This window comes from Hippopotamus amphibius, chromosome 12, assembly GCF_030028045.1.
Source record: "Hippopotamus amphibius kiboko isolate mHipAmp2 chromosome 12, mHipAmp2.hap2, whole genome shotgun sequence".
NCBI lineage: Eukaryota > Metazoa > Chordata > Mammalia > Artiodactyla > Hippopotamidae > Hippopotamus > Hippopotamus amphibius.
The window spans coordinates 3066596-3085321 of record NC_080197.1 but is presented as its reverse complement, the minus strand read 5'-3'; positions in this window follow the sequence as shown (position 1 = coordinate 3085321).

Genomic DNA, 18726 nt, shown 5'->3' with positions numbered 1-18726 from the left:
GACATACTGTTTTGTTCCCATTTCAGCCAAGTTTAATTTCTCTTAACCAGCTTTGTTTTTGTAAACTAAAATTAATGTATAATTTCAGTGTTTAAATCTCAATCCTCAGCAATTCACGACAGATTGCAAGTGAATATGATTTGTTCGTTAACACCTAATGGGCTGAAATAATTTATTGCACAAACATTTCCAGGAAAACGACACCACTTGAGCAAAAGCAAATCAGGAAATGTTACTTGTTTATCTAATAAACTACCCTAGGGTGAGCGAGTATATCAGCATTGCACAAACTCTGTGACTTATTCATCAGCACTATTTATTATTAAAACTTTATCTGTTTCAACTTAGCAAATGGCTGCCTTGGGATACACTGCTTGCAGCAACAACAACAAAATAAAGTTTATGCAATTTGCATAATATTGTACAAAGAGTATTAGCTTAGAACAATATGAATCCCTGGATCATTTGCACAGCCCTTTGGTGTTTAATGTTGGTAAATATTTAAATAACAGCAAGCCTGTATAATTACAAAGATTTCTCTTTCTAATCTGCCCAGGATGCACAGCTGCTGTAAATCACATTGTTTGGCTGAAGCATGTTAGGGCTGATGAAGAGACACCTGTTGCTAATGTTGGCAAGCAGGATGGAGACCTGAAGCAGGTGCTCTGCAGAGGCGTTTGAGACAAGATGCTGAAGTCTTTCTCTTTCTCCTTTTTTACCCCTTATGCCAGCATCTGTGTGCTTAGAACAGGCTGGCAGAAGATGGGTCCCTGGACTCCAGATCCTCTTTCACGGTTGGGGTCTCTGCACATTAAGAAAGACCTGAGTCATACCTCAGGGCCTTTGCCCATGCGATTTTCTTCCTTTGGGTTGTTCTCCCTTCACATCACCTGCTTGTCCCCTAGTTGTAGCTCACCCATCCTTCCGGTCTCAGTGCAAACCTCTATATTCTTCCAGACCACCCCGCCCCCACCCCATCTCATTTGGTGTCCCTATTATGCACCTTCTTGATGCCTTGCCTTTCTCCTTCCCAGCTAACTTACTCAAATGTCATTCCTTTCCTCTGGACTCTGAGTCCCAAGAGGGGAGGGACCAGTCTGTGAGGGAAGTCCTGTGTCCAGGGTGTGGCAAGAGGTAAATGCTCAGTTAGAATTTTGCTGAATGAAGAGTGAATAAATGAATACCTATAGACATCCATTTAGAGAAATGTCTACTTGGTCCACAATCCCATGCTATATTATGTTTCAAATTAGACAAATTAAAAAAATGAATAATACCTAGCACTGGTGCGAGTTTAGGGATGCGAGACTCTCAAATACTTCAGGAGAACGATTTAGCTGTGGGAAGCAAAAGTCTTACAGTGATTATTTTATTTTTTATTTTTTTGGTTCAGCAAATGCATTCATGGGAATTTATCTAAAGCAGCGATTTGGGAGTGTTTGCACATATTTGGTCCCAAGGATATTCATCACAGTGTTGTTTAAAACTGTGAAAAATTGTAAACAACTTAAATGGTCAACAACAGAGGATTAGCGGAGAGAGCTGTAATTCATCGAAGTGATAAAATACCATGAAGGTGCTACAACAGTGATTTAGAAATATTTTAATGACATGAGAAGAGGTTTATGATATACTCTGGAGTGAGTAAGGCAAATAGAAAGCCTTCCATAACTGTGATTCCATTTTTGTTATAACATTCACGTACACAAACGACAAGAAGCATATACGTTAAAATGTTAAAGTCATTATCTGTGGTTTGGTGAGATTTTGCTTTTAATGTGACTCTTCCTCAAAATTGAAAGCAAAATGAAAGAAATTAACCTACGCATTGAGTTGTTGTTTTAACCCACACAGAGAGAAGCTAATTTGACTGTAAAGAACAGTAATTTGGCTGTTCATCTTATTGGGCTATACGCTAAGGACAAAAAGAATAGCTTTTCTTTTCAGTACCTGCATTGTTAGCTATTACGTTGGTATTTCTATTTGGAAGCTACTTAAGTAAATTACAGGAGAAACAAAAAATTGTGTTCATGTCACCAGTAAATAAGATATTCGGCTTAAGACAAAGACAGAAAAATATAATGGAATTTAAATAAAAACACTGCAACCCTATTTTGAATTAGAAATATCATTATAGACTCGTGATGTATCTTCTCTTAAAACACACGTTTCCTGCCTCTGCCCACTGCACAGGCCCAGAAACCAGGAGTCATCTAGCAGCAAGGGACGCTCCTAGCATCCAGACTGTGTCCACTAAACAAGGCTTCCCACTGAAACAAACCAGATCTCCTTGGAGACATGGCTGATTCCAGATCGGAGGCAGGATGTGTCCTAGAAGATACTGGATCATCTTATCTTACCAAAGGAAACAAAAAAGAAGGCTCTTGCATCAGGTCAGAGGGCTCAGCAGCTGGCTTGAACAGGCTCCCCAACCAGAGACGGCACACTTGGAGCACCGATACGAATAATGAGAACAGTGGCTTGGAACACACCAGCTGTGTTAGAATACATGCATAAAACAGCAACGACGATAATGACGTCATCGGTTTGAGTTCTTCGGAAGGATGGAACAACTTCTGAAAACTAGCAATTAAGGGTAGAGCACGGAGCACTTTTCTTGCCTCTATTTTACAACCGTACCTCAGGGCAACCAAATGATTTACTTGGAGAAGGTGTCTCCTTATACTGACAAATTCCAGCTCGAGAATGATGACAGAATGGTAGAATAGAAATTACAATTTTTCAACTTCAGGTGCAGTCACTGAGTCATGTCCAGTGACTGCTTGGATCAGAAAAAGAAACAGCCAGACGCCGTATGCCTCCTGATAGAAATATACGACACCATGTACGGATTTTTTTTTTTTGCCAAAGTATTGAACCTGAAGATAGGGGATGGAGAAATAAATATAATGGCGTCACAGGGATATGATCAGCAAAATTAAGGACATGGGAAAACCTATGACGTCATTGACAAATTAACTGCAAAGAAATGAAAAAGAGAGGAGGGAGAAACTGTATGTAAGGAGATTCCAAGGTACAGTCTTGTGTGGGTCTAAATTTGAATGAGTCAATTGTAAAAAAAAATTAAGAGGCCATCTGGGAATTTTTAATGCTCACTAGATATTTGGAGATATTAAGAAGTTACTGTCATTTGTTATATGTGATAATGGTATTGTTATTATTTAAAAAAATGTTTATTTTTTTGCAGCGATATGTTAAATTGTTTCCAGAAAAAAACGAGCTCCCTAGAATGAGTAACAGGTATAGGCCCCTTTTGTACTTTCACTAGTTTTTTAGGTCCTTGGAACCCTTTCATTTTGAAGACTGAACATGAGACTTTCGTATTTTCAATGTTCAGAAATGTTCTTCTATTATTTTATTGATTCTTGCCAGAACTTTATTTACTGTTTTCTCATTTCATCATTCCCTTGGGTATATAAGGTAACCTGGACTAACTCTATAGTTCTCTTTTTCCTTCTCCAGATTCATCATTTCAGAATAATTGAATTACTCTGAATTAATTGAAGTTGATCCAAAGCAACTTATATCCAACATGGGATATGCCAGCAACTAGATATTACTACAACTGAGAGGCCTCTTCAAACATGAAAAAAAAAAAATACAACAAACACCTTTTGTGCTTTAGAGAAGCAGTAAGAGTGAAAAGCCTCAGAATCACTGGAGATGATAGTATTTGAATCACTTACGTGAAGGCAACAAAGAATAATTCTGTTTTCTTGGGCCAACCACTAATTGCGCTGTAATGTTCTCAACACTTTCATCTGTCATTGCAGGGAAATAGTAATCGAATTCTTTAGGCCAGGAACTTGAGAGAACTATCAGTTAATGAAGACACAAATCCCCATGCGTCCCTAAACGCATGTTATAGGGCCAGGCTACTTTTAGAATGGCGATGGCGGTTTCGGAACAATACAGATAAATAACTGTAAGACAGTGTCTATAACTGTAAGGCATCAGAGTAAATTGAGTTTGTTAGAAAGGATTGTACTGAAAGAGCCCAAACCGTATCCCTGACCTACTTAGCTTGTTTACAAAGTTTAATTGATTTGTTGTCCCTAAAAGACCTTTCTCTGGACTTCCTACAGATACTGTTTCTCACAAAAGTCTTCCAGTTACCTGTTACTGAAACTCAGCTCAATAAATAGGTTAATTTTCCTTTTAAAGGGGAACATATTGTCATTGAATGGAAAAGCCAGCGGCCAGCTCCTTGGGTGTGGCTGACCAGATGCTTCAGGAGTCTCTCTCCCGGCTCTCAGTCTAGGCCCTACTCTCTCTGCATCAGCTTCCTTCTCTGGCAGGCTCTTTCCACGTGGTGGTAGAGGTGACCACCAGCAGCTTCAGCCACATCTTACCAGTTCAGCAACCCCACTGGGAAGAGCTCCAAGCCTCTTGTTTGCCGGGCTTTCCTCACACAGACATCCCTACGCACACCACACAGCCAGAGGCACACTGCCCACCAGCCAAGCTTGGGTCCTACGCCCACCTCTGGAGCCGTGTTGCGCATTCAACTCCCACATACACCAGCCCGGGCAGGGTGGTTCTTTGATGGGCACTCAGGCTCTGCTACTCGGAAAAGGAGGAATGGATGCCTGGCAGCCTCTCCTGCGGAATTTTAAATAATTTTAGATGTATAAAATCACTATGTGATGAGGCTGGCCTGGTCATTTCCAGGTTAGAGGAATGGCAGCAAGGCCGACTTCAGAAGTTTCGCTGTTCTGTACTTAGGGGTAGAAGGAGGAAGAGTTTGATGAGAATGCAGAATGTCTAACTCTTGATCTCATTTTTCCCTCTAAGGATGCAAAGGCGATAATTGTCAGGTGGACGTTTACTGGCAGATCGTTTTTTTTTTTTAATGTCTTACGAAGAAGAAACCTATTGTTCTTTGAGATTTTGGAAACGATAAGATAAATCCCTTCTAGTTATCTTCTCTGAGGGGGCATATTTCACAGCTCCTTATTTGTTTTTGCTTTCGCATTGTCAATGTTCACAGGATGGAATAACTTTATTGGAGAACATGAAAAGTGCTGTCCTAGAACTTCCTGGCTGGTCAAACAATGGTGTGACACAGCCACAAACATGTGCTCAGCCACCCAGGAAAGGTCGCATCTTGTGATATTTGGGGATGCATGTTCAAGCAGTCAACGGTCTCTACAGGTGGGTAGTTTAAGGCTCACAAAACTTTAGCCCACGTGTATTGAACCCTGACTGTACATGATTTGGTGTGCACTAGAGAAACAAATAGAAATACATGAATGTGCATTGACGTAATATTGTGATTGATAATATATAATAAAATATATAATAAGAAACATATATTTCCATGCCATTTCTGGCAAAGAGCTCCTAAAATCCTTGGGATTTCCTAAGTGGTGAGAACAATAAAGGTGTCTTTTGTCATGTTAGTGAGTCCGCTAGCAGAAAGCTCAGAAAGGTGGGAGATGGGGGCTGGCTGGTAAACACGTGGAGGTGGGGGAGGGTGGTGCTTGAGAGGCTGAGGAAGCCTATGTACTTCTTCGTGTGGCTGTTGATTCGTATCCTTTAATATCCTTTGCAATAAACTGGTAATCTAATAAGTAAAATGTTTCTCTGAGTTCTGTGAGCCACTCTAGCAAATTATTTGACCCTGAGGAGGGAGATGTTGGAACCTCCAATGTGCAGAAGCACAGGTTTGGGACTGGTGTCTGAAGTGGACGTGGTAGTGCAGTCCTGAAGAGCGCTGCCGTTACCTGTGGAATCTGATGTATTTCTGGGCAGATAGTGTCAGACTTTAGGTGAATTGTAGGATCCCTGTCTGGTGCCCCAGGGGACTGCTTGGTAGTGTTGGGGGGAACACCTCCCCACCCCTCCCCCACACCTGCAGTGGAAATTGGTCTCAGAACACCCAAATAATCGGGATACAACTACAAATATATGGCTCCTGGTGTCAAATACATTATGATGTGCTTATAACAGGGGACTCATCAGAATATGTCAAATGAAATGAGGGAGAGGAGAAGCTGTGAAAAGTCAGGAACCATGTGAGTTTAAAGAAACGGAGTTTTATTCCTAGATCTACCAAAAGAGTTCCTAGAATAAAAATGACATTTGATTTTAAGATTTTGGGCCCAAAGCTCCTTAGTCCTGAGGAGTAGAGGAGAGAATCTCTGAAATGGGTGAGTCTATCTTGTTGGATGGTGCATACCATCAGAATACTCTTTAATTGATTGCTGTTTCTTTCTGCTTGACTAGAGCCTGAAGTTTGCTGATGTTTCTGCATATCTAATAGCACTTCTGCTTGGTATCTGGCTTGCTTATGTACGGAAATACATATTCAATTGGCTTGAGAAAGACCAGACCGTGGTTGTTCGAAACCCTGGGGATGTGGCTCACGCATGTTAGCACGTGGCCGTCTCTGGTTCCTATACACCAAGCTCGCTGTCAACCTTCAGCAGAGAAAGCAGCACAAAAAGATTTACACAGGTATAAAGACCAGTTGTCTTCACATCTATGGCTGGTGCAGGGGACTCACTCATCAAAAGGATTGGAAGGCCAGGGCCAGTTTAAAATTCTTTATAAATGCCGGATTCTAACGAGCACACCCACCACTGTGGGTGATAGTAAATTAATGTAAACAAGGTCTTCCTTCTTTAATGTACTCAAATCTCAGCGGGAGATATTGAGAACTGGTTCCTGTTGCTACCACCTCAGGCTCACAGATTCCTGCATGCGTGGGGGGGAGCTGGGGGTCTGATGCCTGGGCATTTCAGCCCATCTCAAGGAAAGCAAGTTTCCAAATGTGTGTTTACCACAACTAAGGCAAACTGCATTCCAGCAAGAGATTTTTCAAGCAAGTGGTTTCCTGGCTGACCGTTGGTTGCATCAGCACAAATAGGACCTCGTTGAAGGAAGTCTAGAGTCTCATCACATTCTTAAGGCTCCCAGTATATTGAAAAATGAAAGAATCTTGAATCAAGGTTGTAAAAATTGGTATATATTTTAAATATCTGTATTGAACAAAATCATGCTTTTTTCACAGCAAAGTGCAATGACTACATGTAATCTTCCTCGATAGTGCATCTAGCAATTACTGGTTGGACATATGTGAGAGTGAGAGTGACACCATGTGAAAGCAGAGGGCGCAGAGAGAGGGAGGTGGGCTGTTGATGGTGTCACGGAGCCACCGAATCACACCTCACCTGAAAGCTTCTAGTAGACGCGCTACTGCCAGACCTTCCACAGTTGAGCCAAAAAGTTCCTTTCTTTTCTAAGTCAGGACACATTGGGTGTTGGTTCCTTGCAGCTGAAATTACCCTAACTGATATAGACTTGGTTTTGCCCACTGCTCCCACCCTTCAACTACTCTCAGCTCATGCACAATGCTAAGGATGTCTTGATTTAGCTGAAAAGTTAATTATAGGAGGTCTGTTGCCGAGTAGGTGGTGATTTTGGTCTCTAACAGTAAACACATCTAAGTCCTCTTACTGACTCGGCTAAATGGATGGATTGTTGATATGACATAATTCTAGCTATTAGCTGTCAATCCTTTCAAACTTAAAGATGCTGTTTTCTCTTTTCTTTACATTGGTTTGACAATTTATATAGTTTGAAATGTTTTCCCATGCATCATATCATCTGATCACAAACCCATGCTTGGGGCTTGTAGGAGAGACATTTCCTACTTTCATAGAGAAGGAAGCTGAGAAAGGAGGCTGTACAAGGCCAGTGTGAGGAAAGGACCTGGGCCCCCCAGGAGGCTGTTTGCTCTCTATAGCTCCACGTGCGTTGACCAATCCTGTTAGTAGCTGTGTTGGTTGCTGTGCATTAGGTTCTAAGTGATAGAACACCATGACTCAGGCCACTCCAAACAACAAGGACATTTATGATGCTGTGCAACAAGAAACCCAGAGGCAAGTGGGATCCAGGTGTGCACATCAGGTTCTGGTGCCTTTATCTGCATTTCTTTCAGCTCCTTTCCCCTCAACGTTGGCTTCATCCTCAAGTGGACAGCAAGGCAGCTGTAGCTGCTCAGGTATCAACAATGTCCACAAGAAGAGGGACCTTCTCTTCCCCCAAACCTTTCCCATAAGGGCTCTCAGCAGGTATCTCCATTTTGTCCAGCTCTGGTCCATGCCCACCCCTCAGCCAGCCATTGGAAGGGGAAGGGGTGTCCATCATCACTTAGAACAATCAGCTGACCGGAATCAGATGTTGGGTAGTGAGCTGCAGACTACCGCATCCATGTAAAACATGGCTACTTCAAGTATACAGCGGTTCAAGACAATGCACCTGGGGTCTGGTGGGTTGCTGCTGTCACGGCCCCTCATTTGTTCACGCCTTCCTGTATCCATGCACAGGGGTAGCCCCTCCTTCGCTGACTCAGAGCTTAGCCACAGGATTTGTTTTTGCCAATGAGAAAATAGCCAATGTTACACAAGGAGCTTGCCTTCTGGTTACTCTTGGGTCCTGTTATGGACTGAAATGTATACCCCCAGCCAAAAATTCATAGGTTGAAGCCCTAACATCCAATGTGACTCAATATGACTATATTTGGAGATGAGGCTTTTAAGGAAGAAACTATGGTTAAGTGAGGTCATAAGGGTGGGGTCCTGATCCAATAGGACTGGTGCCCTTATAAGAAGAGGAAGTGACAACAGAAGTGCTCATGCAGAGAAAAGACCACATGAGGATACAGCGAGAAGGCAGCTGTCTGCAAGCCAGGAAGGGAGGTCTCACCAGAAACCAACTTTGCCAGCACCTTGATCTTGGAATTCCAGTCTCCAGAACCATGAGAAAATAAATTTCTGTTGTTTAGGTTACCAGTTCATAGTTTTCTGTTATGGTAGCCTGAGCAGACTAATAGAGGAGCCCTACCACCACCACCACAGGAACCAGCCTGGGCTAGTCTGCTGGGTGAGAGACACAAAGCCCAGTTACCTTCACTATCTCAACTTATAGCCAGTCAACCTACAACCATGTGAGTCAGGCCAGACCAGCTGACCAGAGATACATGAAGGAGCCCAAGTGAGACCAGTAGAAGAGTCACCTACCTGAGTCCAACCCAAATTGCTGACCCACAGACTCAAGAGCCAAATAAACGGTTGTTTTAAGCCACTGAGTTGTGGTGAGGTTTGTTACACAGCAATAGATAACTGATACATGTGGGATATGTGAAGTTTTCAGCTATGTTCAGTCACATTCAGTCATATCTCAGTGGAGTTACACTCCATGGAAGGACTTGATTATACATGCTCCTGTTTGGAAGTAATTTGGAACATAATTTGTCTACCCCATGTCAGAGCCATATTTACAGAGCTCAGGCAAAGTAAATGTGCAAGGCAGACTAGGTAAAAAAATAATCACAGGCCCTTTTAGCTTGATTTTTATTTGTCATCTTTGATTAAAGGCAGAGATACAGAAATACTCGCAGACCATAAGAAAACAACAGCGTAGATGAGTTCCTCGATGAAAGATGCACACACAGTCTCAATGATGGGGACGCTACAGGGGGTGGTAGGGTCTGCGAGGAACTGGACATGCCCTCCTGAAAAGGATGGCCACTGTTTGGCACTGGCCCTTATTGTCATGTCAGCTCAGAGCTCAGTGTCTCATTAGCAGAGCTTCACATTTTGTTTGGGGCATGCATATTTGCAGTAGACAGATGCAGATGGAAGACTGTGCAGAAAAGTGGGTCCTGAATCCAAAATATAATAAGAGAAAATGGAACAATGCAAACATTATAGTCTATGATTGCAGGGCTTTCTGCCTCTAAGCTCAGAAAAAACAAACAAATAAAACATGAAAACCTAATATGGGAAACCCAGCACAAAAAGTTTTTCAAATCCAGAAAACAAATGAATGAGGATTTGATCCTTTGCATTTCAAAATGATTCTCAGCCAGATGGTGAATTTCTTGAAGTAAAGGACCTGATTTCATTTATCTTTGTATCCCTGGCAGCTGGAAGCCTTTTCAAGGTTAAGTGAATAAATGAATGAAAGAACAAGTGAACATTTCAAAAGGACTTACAGGTGATTAACATATGAGATGTGTGCTGGCAAGTGGCATAGTGTGGGTTACGAGGCTGCGGTTGGGAACCAGGTGACCTGGCCTTTTTTCTACCTGCTCTTCCATCTTTGAAAAGCAGTTACCTAGCTTCTCTATGCCTCCATTCTTCATGTGTAAAATGAGGATAATAAAAAATGCCTACCCAGTGGTGGTGTTGGAAAGATAAAGTGAAACCTGCTTGCACACTGCATGGCACAGCCTGAAATGTAACACGGGTCTGCTAGACGTTGTTACTAGGCTTGATGGCTGGTTAGTTTAAACCGTGGATTACCAGGCGAGTCGATAAGAGGAGAGAGAGCATATTTAACGCCTCTCAAGGACATAGCTTTTGAATAAAGCAGTGTGAATTTGGACTAGATTAAGTAAAAGCATTCTTTACATGGCTTCTATGACAATCAGTTCAGGTCACATCTTGGGCAGAAGGCCTAAGGAATCTGAGGGAAAAACACCAAAAGCCAAAAAAAAACCAAAAAAAAACCAATGCTGTTTCCAAAGCATTTTCAGCAGCAACGAGGCCCAGATGCGTCTCTGGGGAATGATTCTTTGCTATAGAATTGGCCATTTTCAGCAGCACACGCTCAGGTTGTAATGAGGGGAATAACACACACGGGCCCACAGCCGGCTGTTTACGCAGCACTCCGCATACCCTGGCTGCTCTTGGACCGGCAGAGAGAAACTGCCCTCTCTACACCGGCACAAGCTTGTGGCTTTTCATTTTCTGCCCCTTTCTGGACACTGCAGCTTTCCTTCTCACTGTGCCCTAATAAGGAGCGTTCTCTCCAGAGCAAAATAGACGCCGATCTTCAGCATTTCTGGAGGAAGAGCTATCAAAGCTGCAAATTACTGTCATCCTCGCAGTATTATTTTGCCATTATTATGGCCCCTTCACGACTAGGTTTCTGGTGCTGGCTGGGACCCGCTGGTCCTCCGAAAGGTGGGTGAGGTCAGCGCCAGGCCCCGTCGCTTCCTCTGCACAGGAAAGGACGTCCTCCTGTCATCCCGTGGGGGGGTGGGGGAGTGCTGAGCGGGTGCGTCAAGAGTGGGGGTTCCTCCTGCTGGTGCCCCTGCATCCTGGGGGCCGGCGGGGAGGGCTTTCTTGAACGTGGGCTGTTTCGCTCCAGGTTGTTCCCGGGTGGAAGAACGTACCCCCTTCACCAGTGCCGTAACTTGCTCCTGTCTGCACACGCTGTACGTGAACACAGAGGACCCTTTCCTTCTTTCACGCCAGCGGTGAGGGGGGCGTGCGTGGGGGAAGGAGGACCAGCTCGTGCGCCCCCCACCAGGGCCGCCGCCCGACCCCAGCCTCCTGCATCCAGGCCCGGCGGGGGTGGGGGTGGGGTCACCGTGCGGCTCCTGGAAGGGCTGCCTCTTGCCTGGGGGGCGCGTTTCCCTGCGAGCTCTATATTGTTGGCGGGATGCTGAGCACCCCGCCTCCCCCAGGCGCAAGGGCGTGAGCTGTGAATGTTCTCAGGGCCTCACCTTCCTCTGTCTCTAACCAGACGAACCCGTGAGAGGAGAGCAGGAGCAGCAGGAGCGGACCTCAAGTATGAACGACCCGGCATCAAGACGGGCCCATGCCTTGCGGGGCCCAGTGCGAGGTCCAGCGTGGACCCTGGTGCGGGAGTTATTCAGATATGAAAAGGAATGTGTAACTGAGTCACTTCGCTGTGCGGCAGAAATGAACACGGCATGGCAAACCGACTATACTCCAGTAACACTTTTTTTTAAAACGTTGTTAAAACTTATCAAGATGGTGACAGTGGAGAAGGAAGCCACGGGGGTGGGGTGGGGGGGGTGGAGGGGGCGTGCGCCTGCGCAGGTCGCACCCCATGCAGCCAGCCCTGCCAACAGGGGCTGTAACTGCGCATTCTTTTTCAAGGAGCACCCTAAAGTATCTGCGCTGTGGTTTGACCTCAAGATCACGCACCCCTCAGCGTGGCACAGTGTAGTGGTTTGGACGAGACTCTGCGGATGCTTCTGTTTTTTTGCTCTCCCACTAACTAGCTACGTGGTCTCGGGCCAGTTACGTCATCCCTCCTCACCTCCGTTTGTCCCCCTGTAAAATGGGACCACAAGGCTGTCTACCTCATGGGATCATTTTGAGGATTTAGATGAGGGAGTGGAAATAGCGTGCTCTGAACGGGGCTGGCGCCGAGTGGCCACCGCAGCTGGCTCACCTCCGGCATAGAGGTGCGGTGCATCACGCACCCAGACGCACCTCGGCACAGCACTGGCGCGCGCCCTGCAAGGTGCTTCCCACTCTTGCCTGCATGTGGTTGAGAAAGGAGGCCCAGCATGCTCGCTTTTGTGATTTTATGTAAGTAGGGTGCAAAAATCATTGACTCTTCAAAATTTGCAGTGCAGAGCTTCAGCCTCCTGAGCCAGTGAAAAGTATTTAAGGAGATTATGTTTTGCACAAAAATGGTGAGGAACTTTATTCCAAGGCCTGAGCACAGTCTAACTTGTGTTCTGATTTGTTATGTACCACCTGTTGAGAAGGCATGTTGCTCTTTGTATACAGCTTTTTGGGGGGAAATAATTAAAATACGTTTTAAGAAACAGAAATTTGAATTAACTCGGCAGGTCCCTCAGGCTCTGGCTCCTGTCCCTGCAGGGCCTGGTGATCCTAGGATACTTGGCCTCTGGCAAAAGGCCTGATAAGTGATTTCACTGACAATGGGTAATGGAATTTGTTATTAAGTGCTTAAAAAACAAAAAACAAAAAACAAACACAAAAACTTGATTGAAATAAAGTTTCCTCTTAAAATAATGAAATGAAAATTAAGAAGATAATTTTGTCTTACATTTACTACTTAGATATTGATCACAACTATAAGCTAATTTTAAAATGGAGAAAGAGTCAAGTGTTGATTTTTCCTGATTTTTTTATCGTGGTGAAACATACATAACACAAGATTTACCATTTTAACCATTTTTCAGTGTACTGTTTAGTGGCATTAAGTACATTCACATTGCTGTGTTACCGTCACCGCCATCCCTGTCCAGAACTCTTTTCATCTTCCCACACTGAAACCCTGTCCTCATTAAACCCTAAATCCCATTCCTCCCCTCCCCCAGCCTTCTGTCTCTATGAATTTGTCTGCTCTAGGTACCTCAGATAAGTGCAGTCATACAGTACTCATCTTTTCGTGACTGCCAGGTGTTGCTTTTTTGGGGGTATAATTTTCCTAACAAGGTTGGATGACAGCACGATCAAATGTCGTTCACTTTGTGCTTGCTTTCATAGAACCATCAGGAAGAGGATGTTTTTGAAGAGTCAATCAAGGGCTTCATCATTGCACAAGAATACACTCAAAAATTCTTAATTGAAGTAAACTTACAGTAAAGTGCATATGTCTTAAGAATTCAGTTTGATGACCGTTTCTCTCTGGCTACCTCCAGATCCAGATGTAGAACGGTTCCATCGTCCCGGAGTTTCCCTTGTGCTCCTTCACAGTCAGCAACTCCTTCCCAGCAGGAGGGCTTCCCTGCTGGTAGATGAGTTCTCCCTGTCCCCAAATGTCATGTAAATGGAATCACTATTATGTGTTCTTTGGCATCTGGCTTCTCACTCAACATAGCATCTGCGATGTTTGTACAGATTGCTGTTCTTTGCAGTTCACTCTCAGTTATTACCGTGTACTATTTCATGCTTTGAATATACCACAATTTATTTACCCTTCCTGACAGACGTTTGGGTTGTTTTAATTGCCCATTATAAAGTCGCTATGACCGCTCTGCCAAGAACGTTTCCTAATTTAAACAATTTTTCTTTTAAAATGTCTGTGTTGTCATCATTCTTGTAAATTTTCTTTTCAGGTCTTGACTCTCCCGTGTCCTCATTTGTGAATGCCTCCACAAGAGAGTCTGTGTTTTCCAAAATTGCATTATCGACTTTGTAAAATCCTGCATCATTTGCAAGATTTTCACGTTTCCTTTGAAACCAATTTGTCCTGTCCTTTTAGATAATGCCCACATCTCCTCATGGCAGGAACTGGCTGATGAAGAAGTTGGTGCAGTGGACGAGGGCAGGAGCTGGAGGTAAGTGGGTTGGGACGTTTGAAAGGCTAACGTTCTGACCGTCACTTAGAGGGGAGTATTCTTTTATGACAACTCTCTCTTCCCTCAGCAGCCTTGCAGCTGGGGTTGGGTCAACGTGTACTCGGCTAACAGGATCCTGTTGTGTTCAGTGGAAGCCGACTGCTGGAGAGAATCCTTCAACTTGCCTCTTCGGGGACCGTCTTCCCGGTGTCTGGCCCCATGCCATGGCCTTTGATTAGCGGTGCACGAACGCGAGAGGGGGGCAGTTGTCGCTGAAATTACAGACAGCTGGATGGCGATCTGAATTGCATGAGCACGAATCTAGTCTTCCTTCAGAGGGAGACGCAAAGCCTGCGATTAAAATGATTTATTCCCGCATCAGGAAGTACAGATAAATCCCCCTGACGTCAGCACAGTGGGAGACACTCTGAGAACCTAATTTTAATGAATATACATTTTGACTTTTCAGCTACGGGGGAAGTAGGGCAGGGGACTTATTTAGATCATCCTAATTAATAGCCCTGTGTCTTAGGGTTGTTGTAGGGCTATTCTGTTTCTCCAGAGAAAAGGAACCAGTAGGTTTTATATATATATACACACACATGCATATGTGCGTGAGTGTGTATATGTGCACACACATAACACACTCTGCATACACATGATATGTACACGTAACATACATACACACATAAGCGCATATATCGTTATATATGTGCGTGTATGAAGATTTGCTGTGAGAAGTGGCTGATGCAGTCCTGGAGGCCCAAACTCCCAGTCTGCCGTCTGCAAGCTGCAGAACCAGGAAACCCTGTGGTGTAACCCGGTCCGCGTCTGAAGGCCTGAAGAGCCGGAGCGCCCTTGTCCAAGGGGAGGAGAAGATGACGCGTCAGCTCAGCAGACACCGTGAATTCACCCTTCTGCCTTTTTGTTCTGGTCAAGCCCTCGGTGGGTTGGATGTTGCCCACCCGCCTTGGCGATGGCCCTTGTCTGTACTCAGTGCGCTGGGTCACGTGCTGATCGCTTCCACACCCGCGCGCACTCACACACACGCGCACGCACACCTACCCATCCACGCATACACACGCACACGCACACACACCCACCCGCACACACGCACGCACACCCACCACACCCACCCACACGCGCACGCACACGCACACCCATCCACCCGCGCACACGCACGCACACCCACCCACGCATACACACGCACACCCACCCATGTGCGCGCGCGCACACACACTTCTGTCTCATTAAGAGGGACCTGGAGATTGGTTGCATCTTCCGCTCTCTGGTCAATGTGGCTCCTCACGGGCGCTGGGACGCCTCGTGCCCTGGGTGGGGCCGCACGTGGACGCACGGCAGATGTGGTGGAGCACGCCTGTAACGAAATGGGACCGTGCTCGGTGCTTCCTTCCTGGTGTTCGTGGTGCCTGGGCAGCGCTTGATCATCTCCAGGGACTCCTTCCCCTCGCTCGTCCATCAGAAACGGGTGTCCATCAGAAATGCAGGGAGGAAGTCAGGCCGTCTCTACCCTGCTGGCTTGGAGAAGACATCGGGTGGGCAGCCGAGGGGTTTCCCGCAGGAGGGAAGCCGCCCGGGCCTGCTCAGAGGTGGCTGGCGGAGGGGACCGCGCGGAGCGCTTTGCTGGCCGACAGGAGAGAGTGCTTAGTGCGGAGTGAGTATTAGGGGAACCCGTATGTAACTGAAATTCTGTAGGTCACGGAAGTTCCGTCAGGACTGAACTGATCCTTTGTGGACCCGGGAAGCTCACCGCCGGCTCCCTGGCAGCGGACGGGTGGCCCTGTCCTGCTCTGCGTTCCTCCTCTCGTCCCGGGGCCGCCGGCGCCCTGGGCGCAGAGAGGACTCCACGCCGACGGGGGATCCAAGAAATGCCACATTGCTCTGTTTTCTTCCAGCTGAATTGAATGCGAGTCTGAGGCAGGATCCTGGCAGGCTGGAGGGAAATGCAGTCACAGACGCTTTGGAGACTATTTACTCTCCTTTTGGGGCACAAAAGTCCTGGAGGCTGAGGTGGTGTCAGGGGAGACCTTCCCTTCTCCATGCTGGGTGCTCACTGTGAGTGTCCTGGAGGGTAACAGCAGGTTACCTTTGGGAAGCGAATCAGAGAGGCACAGTCTTTCAGCAGCTCCTGTTGTCCACTCTGTCACAAGTTAGTAGCTCGAAGGATTATCCTTTTTTGAATAAACACCTGTCTCTGTGCTCCACAGGCCTCCCAGGTGGACGGACGAGTAGTGGACGCCAGGTAAGAGCCTTGCTGGGTTTTAAGCTCCCGGAGAGCTAGGGCCCTGTCTGTCTTGCTCACAGCTTCAGCCCCAGAGCCCGGAACCGTGCCTGGAGCCTCGTGGGTGCTTGCGGACTCTCTGCCAGGTGAACGATCCAGACGGGAAATTCCTTGAGGCCGAATGGGTGAGAAAGTAAACCTTCAGTGCATTTGTATGATTTATCACTAAATATAAAAGAATGTGGTCTCTATAAATGGATTACGACGTAACATACATACATAGGTGTCTGTAAATGACACTTGTGGAGTGAACGAACGTGTACCTACCGGAGCAAGAAAGGGGACGTTATCGACACCTCAGAAGCACCGCCCCCCTCCAATGACTGCTTTCTCAAAAAGGGACGCTTCCCAGAAGTCCTGTCGTTAGGGTTCGCTCTGATTGTTTTGCGCTTTATATAAACGTGAGCACAGAGTCTGCTTCCTTTTGTGTCCGACTCCTCTCCCTCATCAGCTTGTCTGGGGAGGCACGCGTGTTGGTGTAGTGTGTTCCCTGTCACTGCAGTGTGATATTCCACCGCGAGGAGGAACTCTGACTTATCCTCTGTGCTGTTGTTCGACGTCTCGGATGCCTGTTGTAACCGGCTTTGCTGGGAGCATCCTAGCTTGTGCCCCGGGTGCACGTAGGCACACGTTTCTGCGGAGTACTGCTGAGCGGCTTGGGTCACATGAACCTGAGATGAGTATTGCTGGGCAGGTGATTTATAGAAAGGGCGCTCCCTGGAGCAGCCTGTAGGGTGGTGAGGGGAGGAGGAGGAGGAGGAGGGGAGGGAACCAGGCCAGCTCGCACGTTTGGCTGGAGCTCACGGCAGCCTGAATCCATGGGGCTCTGGGGGTGAGTGGCACTATAGAGTCACCCCCTGAGCACTGTAGTAACTTTTAATCAGCCAGGCATAAGCTGTGGGCCCCCCCGGAGGGTGGGCATAGCATTGTGGGTGTTTCCAGATGAGGCGGCCCCATCAACACGGTCGTTCTCTGGAAAAGCTGTGCCCTCTCGGCAGCCAGAGATCACAGACGCTGGGAGCTGAGTGCCCTGGCCTGTAACAGCGATCTGGGTGGGTCCCCCACATCGGCTCCTGCACGAGAACTCGGGGAGTGTACAGCTTTAGTGAGCATTGCCAGATAGTTTCCAAAGCGCTTGTGCCAGTATGCACATCCACGAGCATCGTGGGAGGGTTTCAGTTCCAGATCTTCTCCAACACCAGGCGTTGTCCGGCTTCTCCATTTTAGCCACTGCAATGGAATGACAGTAGCGTCTCATGTGGTTTTAATTTGCATTTTTCTGAAGACTAATGAGGCTGGGTCCCTATTCTTGTGTCTTTTGCCACATGAACACTCTCTTTTGAGAAGTGTCTCAAGTCCTCTGCCGATTTTTCTACGGGTTATCTGTCTTTCCTTATTGTGTGAGTACATCGTGTATTCTGGTCAGTCGTCCTTGTCAGATACTTGTATTAGAAATATCTTCTCCAACACTCTGGTTTGCCTTTTTACTCCATAATGTGTCATTTGCTGAATAGAAGTTCTTACTTTAATAAAGTCCAATAAATCATCTTTCCCCCTTCGTGGTTTGTGCTGTTATGTGTCCTATATAAGAAATCATTGTCTGTCCTAAGGCCATGACGATATTCTCTTATATTGCCATCTAGAAACTTTGTTTTAATTTTCACCTTTAACAATTAAATCTACAGATCATTTGGAATTGAGTTTTGTCTGTTGTGGAGGCAATGCCTTCGTTGTGAATCGAGGAACCATAGACGTGTGGTCTGTTTCTCATTCTCTGCACAGTTTTATGGGCTCTATTTGTCTAGTCCAGTAGTTCTCAACTGGGGGTGATTTTGCCCCCTCCAGGGGCATTTTGCAATTTTTGGAGATGTTTCTTGTTGTAGTGTGTGTGTGTGTGTGTGTGTGTGTGTGTGTCTGTGTACTACTGGCATCTCATGACTAGAAGCCAGGGCTACTGCACAACATCCTACATCACACAGGACAGCCCCATAATAAGGAATCATCCATCCCCAGTGTCAGCAGTGGTGAAACCGGGGCTGTCCCCGTGTTGAGCTGCACTGTCTTAACTGCTTAGCATCACAGAGTCCCTGCTTTTGGTCCTGCAAGCCTCAAATTTCCAGCATTTTTCCAAGCCTGCTCTGACTCTTCTTTTGCTTTTTTTCCCCACATACATCTTTGAACCAGCTTATCAGTTTCAAAAAAAAATCTGGGATTTTTACGAGATTGCATGACCTATATCAATTTGGGAAAATTGACATCTTTCCAATAACAAGTCTTATTGATAAAATCCATGAACATACATATCCTATTTATCTAGCTC